The sequence below is a fragment of the Hylobates moloch genome, unplaced genomic scaffold, assembly GCF_009828535.3.
Source record: "Hylobates moloch isolate HMO894 unplaced genomic scaffold, HMol_V3 SCAFFOLD_2, whole genome shotgun sequence".
NCBI lineage: Eukaryota > Metazoa > Chordata > Mammalia > Primates > Hylobatidae > Hylobates > Hylobates moloch.
In genome coordinates, this window is record NW_026652277.1 from 16143155 (window position 1) to 16152176 (window position 9022).

The following is a 9022-nucleotide window of genomic DNA, read 5'->3' on the forward strand; positions in this document are numbered from 1 at the left end:
TTACAGGCATGAACCACCACGCCCGGCCATTAATAACAATTTTATAACAAAAGGCTTCTCATTCATAGACATCATCTCTTTAAAAAAAAAAAAAAAGAAGAAGAATAAGAAAAATAAAATATCTGGTTCCATTTGGCATAAACTGACTCTGTGGTTCTACCTATTTTGTCAAAACAATAACCACCTGAGTACAAATACCTCTCTGCCTGCTCAGCCTGAGAGCTATGTTAGCCATTTCCCTGTCTCCTTCCAGGCACCTATGTCCATGTGACTTGTTTGGCTAATGAAACGCAAGTGGAGTGACCTGTGTCACTTCCAGGTAAAAGTGTGTTAAAAGCCAGTGAAAGATTTGTCACACTTTCCCTCTGCCACAGTGACCATCCAGCTAGAGGCAGCAGTCTCAGCCCGGGTCATAGAGAGAGGACAGTGAGCGGAGCCCCCTGCCTTCCTGTGTTAGACGTATTAGATGAGCTAGAAATAAACTTTTGTTGTGTTCAGACCCTGAGATTTGGGGATTTGTGTGTTACTGTGGCCTAGCCTGGTCAAGCCTGCGTAATGAATATTATCAGATAAGCTGCATGTATGCGGGGATTTCTGGCTCTGTTTTTACCAGATACCTTGGGAGCTGTGGGGAGGGGCCTGAAAGAGGCTTGTCCTATGAATCATGCTCCTTTTACTGTGTGGGAGATGGCAGGTGTGCTGTTCCCATCATGCTCCAGTCTACTTTGTGATTTTAATCAAAAGTGGCAAAAATGGCATTTAGTGTTTAATTGCATTCTGTAAGGGCAGACCATGTTAAAGTATAAAATAGGTAAAGGCTCTATGCCTGGAAGGGATGAGAATCAAGGCTTTCATTTTTACTTTGAAAAACACAATTTATATACTTTTAACAATTTTCAGTGCACTTCCAAGTTTTCCAATACAGAGGATTGTTCGTGGGTGAGTTGTGAAAAGATGATTCTTCCCAAATACAGTTATCAGTGGATACATTTCAGAAATTATTTTGTCACTGAAGGACATTTGAAATGAATCATCCATACTTACCATTGACTAATACATTTTTTTCGGGCAGCTTCAAAGAGTATTTTAAATATGATTTCCTGGCTATCTGATTACGGATCTAAGAGTATCAGACTTAGGTTTTGCTGTTAATGTCCTGGGGGCAGTGTGTTCACTCTTTTATTCTGAGTTAAACAGAAGGCAAGCAGGGAGCATTGTGCTTTGGACAGAGCTGTGCTACATTCTTAGGGGACACTGGCTATAAATCCAGTCTCCCTAGAGGTTAACAATCAAAGTTCTCCTCCTCTCATACTCAGGCGAGTGATATGATGATGATAAATTGCTTGGACATGACTGCCCCAAGCACTAGTGTGATGAATTATGTTGTTCAGGGCATGACCGAAGATCTCCTATTGTCAGCTGGCAATGCTAAGTATTGGCAGTATTCATAAATAGCCTTTTGCCAATGGTGGTCTCTGCTTTACATATTAAATTCTCTGTTTTCACAGGTTGTGGTTCTTAGTCATCTCTGCCCTCCACTGAATTCACTTACATAATCAACCTTTTTTTTTTCCCTGTTCCCTACTCATTAAAAGGGTGGGATGTGCTCACTTGTATATGGTAAACATTGAGTTCTTTCTTCACAGAAACTGTTAAAACAGTAATTGTTAGTTCTTTTTACTAAATCCAGAGTAATAGCAGCTTATCTTGCAGTGGCTTAATTGGGTAATTATTTGATGTCTGAAAAGCACTTTGAAGAGAATATTGGTAAATATTGTAAATTTCATGCTCTTTTGTGTAACTGAAAGCCCATTGTGACCACAAAATCCTTGGTGTTATTGTGTACCTACAAAATTTCTTTCCTGATGTGGCTTACTATTTTCAAAATATTTGTGTGTTGATTTTTAAAAATATTTTTAAAATTTTCATAAATTCTCAAAGTTATCTCATGTTTATGCCTTCACAATTCAACATGTTTCATCTCCTACATTCCTTGCGTATCTGAAAGGTTAGATGTTATCAGTCTTGCTCTCTAACAGTTTGGAGGACAGATAAAGCCTGACCATGTAATTGAGTAATTGAAATAAAGATGTATTTGGTCAGAGCCCATGCCCTGAGCTGTTATCTGATTGCCATCAGAATTTGTTTAAAAGTGTTAGGTTGGCCAGGCACGGTGGCTCATGCCTGTAATCCCAGCACTTTGGGAGGCCAAGGCGGGAGGATTGCTTGAGCTCAGGAGTTCAAGACCAGCCTGGGCAACATAGTGAGACCCCATCTCTATTAAATAAGTAAATAAATAAAGAATTAGGTTGACTTGCATGTGCCTGGCCAGCTCTTTGGACAGATTTTCTTCTCACTTTATAAATTCAGAGCCTGCAGGCCAGGCGTGGTGTCTCACTCCTATAATCTTAGCATTTTGGGAGACCAAGGCGGGCGGATCACTTGAGGTCAGGAGTTCAATACCAGCCTGGCCAACATGGTGAAACCCCGTCTTTACTAAAAATACCAAAATTAGCCAGGCACATGCCTGTAATTTCAGCTACTCAGGAGGTTGAAGCAGGAGAATCGCTTGAACCCAGGAGGCGAAGGTTGCAGTGAGCCAAGATTGTACCACTGCATACCAGCCTGGGTGACAGAGTGAGACTCTGTCTCAAAATAATAATAATAATAATAATAAAATTCAGAGCCCCCAGGTGTAAGTAAGGGCCATTTCTGTAGCTTAGATTAGATGACCTTCATTACTCACTATATTTGTTTTCCTAGGGCTGCCATCACAAAATACCACAAACTGGGTGGCTTAAACAGCAGACATTTATTTTCTCACAGTTCTGGCAGCTGGAAGTCCCAGATCAAGGTGTCAGCAGGGTTGGCCTCTTGTGAGGTCTCTCTCTTTGGCTTGTAGATGGCTGTCTTCCCTTTATGCATGTCTGTGTACTGATCTTTTATAGGGACACCAGTCCTATTGGATTGGGACCTACCTTAACAACCCCATTTTAACTTAATTACTTCTGTAAAGACTATCTGCAAATACAACCACATCCTAAGGTGCTAAGGGTTAGGGCTGCAACAGACAAATTTTGCAGGGAGACATAATTGAGCCCAAAATGCTACCCTGCAGTAGTAATGGTCTGTTTGGAAGCTACTGTTTTTGGAGTTATTTTCTTTGATTGTTAAATTTGACCTTTCAAGTGATGACTACACATCTTTGGAGAATCTCCTCAGTTTAGGAACTTCTTTTTAACTAACATTACTTGGAGGAGAGCTTAATGCTTGTGACTTTAAACATTTATATAATTAGGTAAAAAGGGAAGCAACATTATTAAATGAATTGGATAGAGTTCATCAAGCAGTTAAGAAAAAAATGTACATAATCAAGCGTACATTGCAATCTGAATGACAAACATCCAAACATTTGCTATAACAACTCGCAGATATTTTTACCAAAAATTTCCTCTCCGAATCAGAAACTTACTATGATGAGTCCATGTACTTACATGTACCATCAAAAAGGGCAAGAGGATCTCTAGACTATGCTGTGGTCCTATCTGCTCTTTCTATAAAGTGTTATCTTGTGCTCATCTTGCTTAAATATGTTGTGTCTTATAATTGTCACGATATTATCAACTGAAAATAGAAAGGTCTCTGAGAAGAGATGTGAGCCTAAGAAGCTAAAAAAGCTCTTTTCTTTTCTTTTTCTTTTTTTCTTTTTTTTTTTTTTTTTTTTTGAGATAGAGTCTTGCTCTATTGCCAGACTGGAGTGCATTGGCGCGATCTCGGCTCACTGCAACCTCTGCCTCCCGAATTCAAGTGATTCTCCTGCCTCAGCCTCCCGAGTAGCTGGAACTACAGGCATGTGCCGCCACACCCAGCTAACTTTTATATTTTTAGTAGAGACATGGTTTCACCATGTTGGCCAGGATGGTCTCAATCTCTTGACCTTGTAATCTACCCACCTCGGCCTCACAAAGTGCTGGGATTGCAGGCATGAGCCACCACACCCGGCCTCTTTTCTTTTTTATTGAGACAGTGTCTTGCTGTGTCACCCAGGCTGGAGTGTGGTCGTGATCATAGCTCACTTGAGCTTCTGGGCTAAAGTGATCCTCCTGAGTAGCTGGATTCCAGGTACTCAACACCATGCCTGGTTGTTTGTTTGTTTGTTTGTTTGTTTGTTTGTTTGTTTTGGACAGAGGACCTACAGGGAACTTTATTTTCTTGCTTTGTCTTCACTGGGGCACTACCCCTCAGGAAGACCAGGTTGGCTCCTGGCACAGGGATACGCCTGGTTAATTTAAAAAAAATTTTTGTAGAGATGGGGTCTCACTCTGTTGCCCAGGCTGGTCTCCAACTCCAAGGCTCAAGTGATCCTCCCGCCTTGGCCTCCCAAAATGCTGGGATCACAGGCATGAGCCACCACACCCAGCTAGCAAAGCTCTTATATTCAAAGAAATATTGGGGAATGTGAAGGCACAGAAGGCCTCAGTTTGACATTATCCGTCCATATCTATAATGCATAGTATCTTTGATTCTGACGAGCTTTTACAATGTTCCTTCAGAATAGAATAATAGGGGGTTTTTTTTATCCTTAAAAGAATCTTGCGTAGTAAATTGGTAGTCAGAAATATTAGAGGGTTGTTACGTGGGTATGTAAGAGTATATAAGTAAAACTTAGGGTTTTGAATGGGCTGTAAAACCCTTTTCCCTTTAAAACTGCGTTAAGTGGAAATGTATTGTTGAAGCTGTGTGATGGATGAGTTAGGGGTTCACTATACTGCACTCTCTACATTAGCGAATTTTTGAGAATGTCCATATTAAAAAGTTTAAATAAAAGTTATTTTTTAAAAAGAATAAATGAGTGAAATATATGGCCTCCTGTGATGCAAAATTCAATACCTATATAAGGGACAGATTAAATGAGGTATGCATGCGTATGTTAGACAATAGTAAGTTGAGTATGGTTTTAACTACCAATCGCTCTGTAGAAAAGTATTGTTGAGGCTGGGTGTGGTGGCTCATGCCTGTAATCACAGCTACTCAGGAGGCTGAGGCAGGAGAATGGCTTGAACCTGGGAGGTGAAGGTTGCAGTGAGCTGAGATCGCGCCACTGCACTCTAGCCTGGGCGACAGAGTGAGTGAGATTCCATCTCAAAAACCAAAAAAATTATTATTGAAACCCTTATCCAAGAGTAGCTGGAAGAGCATCTTTCCTAGTTTTGGCCTAGATTATTTGAGACATTTTTTATTTATGCTCCTCTGGCATATGACATGTCTATTACTTCTGAGTCAGTGCCTTTCTCCCAGTTAGCGTTTCCCAGGCTCTCAGGCTGCAGTGTCTCCGAGTTCAGTCTTTGATTTCAGAGCCTATTAGCCATGGCGCAAATCCAGTGGACACAGAAACGTACAAAGAGGCTGCTTGCCTCTGATGCACCATGTGTGGCTAGTGTCTTCTGCCCAATATCTTCTCTAAAAACATTCCCTGTTGTTGTAGGAAGGATCCTACAGGCTGACAGCAAGGAAGCCATGCTCTCTCCTGGGCGTTCTTCGGAGGACACTGCCTCCTGAGGGGCTGACATGGCCAAAGCCCATCCAAGTCCTCTCAGCCTCCATATCTAAGATTAGAAGTTGTCCTGGGCCTGTGAGTCTCGCTCACATTTCTGCATAAATGTCAGGCCTGGCATAGATGATTCCCTTTTGCTTTGGTGCTACTTTGAGCTTGCCCCGTTATCATTTAGTAAAGTGCGTCTTCAGGAGTGTTCGTCTTTCTCCTGTGCGCCAAATGTTTTGGAGCAGTTCAGTGCATAAGTGGTAAAGAATTTGCTATTTCACATACTGACATTACTGAGACTTTTACTTGTAACCATAGTTGATCTTGAATGTTTGGCGGTGGGGAGAAGGCTCTTAAAAATAGAGGTGCAATGCACGCCACCCCACCCCAACTTTTTTTTTTTTTTTTTTTGAGACGGTGTTGGTCTGTCGCCCAGGCTGGAGTGTAGCAGTGTGATCTCAGCTAACTGCAACCTCTACCTCCCGGGTTCAAGTGATTCTTGTGCCTCAGCTTCCTGAGTAGCTGAGATTAAAGGCATGCACCACAATGCCTGGCTAATTTTTTGTATTTTTACTAGAGACGTGTTTCCACCGTGTTGGTCAGGCTGGTGCAGTGTCCCTTGTTGGCGTTCATTCCTGCCAAGTGTTATCTTTGCACTCTTTGCCTGTTACTGTAGTTGGATAGAGAGATCAAAATATTTCAAGCTAAAAGTTCAAGTTTAAAATGTTCTCCATGAAGACTCTACATAGTTCCATTTGTGTATTGAATTTAATTGTTAGATTTGTTATATATATTAAAGAACATATGCAGTTTCTTAGTATTAGAAACATTTCATGGACCGTTGCTACTAGTTATTGTTGCCATGGTGAAGTCAAAAAACTTAATTTTTAAATTCTTTCTTTTTTATTTTGATAGACCATCAAGATTGTAAAGGATTTTTTTTTTTTTTTTTTTTTGAGACAGGGTCTCCCTCTGTTGCCTCAGCTGGAGTGCAGTGGTGCGATCTCGGCTCACTGCAACCTCTGCCTCCCAGGTTCAAGCAATTCTTATGCCTCAGCCTCCTGAGGAGCTGGGATTACAGGCATGTGCCACCATGCCCAACTAATTTTTGTATTTTTAGTAGAGACAGGGTTTTGCCATGTTAGCCAGGTTGGTCTTGAACTCCTGACTTCAGGCGATCTGCCCCACTTGGCTTCCCAAATTGCTGGAATTACAGGTATGAGACAGCACACCCGGCTTTTATCGGTACTCTGTCGCCAAATTGCAGTGGTGCCATCATGCCACTGCATCTTGAATACTGGTGCAAGGATCCTCCACCTCACCCTCTCAATAGTGAGACAACAGCTGCCCCAACCATATTTTTTTTTTTTTTTTTTTTTATTTTGTACCTCAGGTCAATGTCTTGAACTCTTGGCCTCAGGTGGTCCTCTGGCCACAACCTCCCAAACTGCTAAGATTACAGGTGTGAGCCACTGCACTAAGCCTGCAAAATATTTTTTATGTGGAATTTTCGTAATGCATTATGTAGTGACACTAGTTTTTTGTTAACCTGTTTCCACTTCTCTGTTTTTATTTTTGTGTAATACCTTGGTCATAATAGGTTTACATTCATTATTACTATATAACATAACAATTTCACATTAGCATTAAGGACAATTTTTTATAAGTTGTTTCTATACAAAGAATGATGTATTAAATTTTAGAGTTTTTATCTATAAATATCGGAAAGCTTTGTAAGTGGCTATACTATCTCTGACTATAAGGTCTTGGTCCGTATTATTTACACCATACATCATATTTATATATATGCCTGCATATATTCGTGCCTGCATATTGTGCAGAACCACCTGTGAACCAGACCCTAGTCTTCACTTCCTCTGTCAACTGATCATAGGGAACTCCCCATGATACCATTGGTGCAGGCTGGGGAGAGAAGGCATGGTGGCAGGATTGGAGACCATGGGCATTTGAGCCACTTCCTCATATAACTTACTTGTGTCTTCAGGACCTGTTCGAGCCCGATCACTTATATACCACTTCCATTTGATGATGGAATGCTGCTGTGCACACCCTACTTTCTGGCTAGGTGGGTCAGAAAGCACCCAGTTCATGATAAGCAGTTCAGGTCACATGGTGACTTGATGATCCATAGTTAAATGTTCAGTTTCTACCAAAGCCCAGTAACAGGCCAAGAGCTATCTCTCAAAAGGACACTAGTTATCTGCAGAAGATGGCAGGGCCTTGCTCCAACATCCCAGAAGCCTCTGCTGTGATTCACCTATGGGAGCCTGCCAAAGGCTCCAAACAGCATCCCTATCTGCCACTGACACCTCAGGCACCATTGGATCTGCTGGGTCATATGGCCCAAGTGGCAGAGCAGCTTGCACAGTAGCCTGGACCTGTTGCAGAGACTTCTCCTGTTCTGGACCCCACTCAAAACTGGCAGCCTTTCAGGTCACTTGATAAACGGGCAGGAGTAACACACCTAAATGAGGAATGTGCTGCCTCCAAAAATCTAAATAGGCCCACTAAGCATTGTGCCTCTTTCTTGGTTGTAGGAGGAGCCAAATGCAGCAACTTATCCTTCATCTTAAAAGGAATATCTCAACAGGCCCCACACCACTGGACCCCTAGACATCTTACTGAGGTAGAAGGCACCTGAATTTTAGTTGGATTTATTTCCCATCCGCTGGCATGCAAATGTCTCACCAATAAGTCCACTGTGTTTGTTACTTCTCACTCACTGGGTCCAGTCAGCATAATGTCATCAATGTAATGGACCAGTGTGATACGTCATGGAAGGAATAAGTGATCAAGGTCCCTCTGAACAAGATTATGACACAAAGCCAGAGAGTTGATATACCCCTAAGGTAGGACAGTAAAGGTATATTGCTTGCCTTGCCATCTGAAGGCAAATTGCTTCTGGTGGGCCTTATGGATAGGAATGGAGAAAAAGGCATTTGCCAAGTCAATGGCTGCATTCTAGGTACCAGGAGATTTATTAATTTTCGCAAGCAATGAAACCATATCTGGTACAGCAGCTGCAACTGGAGTCACTACTTGGCTAAGCTTACAATAATCCACTGTCATTTTCTAAGATCCATCTGTCTTCTGCATAGGCCAAATAGGAGAGTTGAACAGGGATGTGGTGGGAATCACCACCCCTGCGTCTTTCAAGTCCTTGATGGTGACACTAATCTCTGCAGTCCCTCCAGGGATGCAGTATTGTTTTTGATTTATTATTTTTCTAGGTAGAGGCAGCTCTAATGGCTTCTATTTGGCCTTTCCCAGCATAGTAGCCCTCACTCTACCAGTCAGGGAGCCACTGTGGGGATTCTGCCAGGTGCTAAGTATGTCTATGCCAATTATGCATTCTGGTACTAGGGAAATGACCACATGATGAGTCCAGGGACCTACTGGACCCACTGTAATTCAGACCTGAGCTAAAACTCTATTAAAAGATGTTCTTCCAGCTACTCT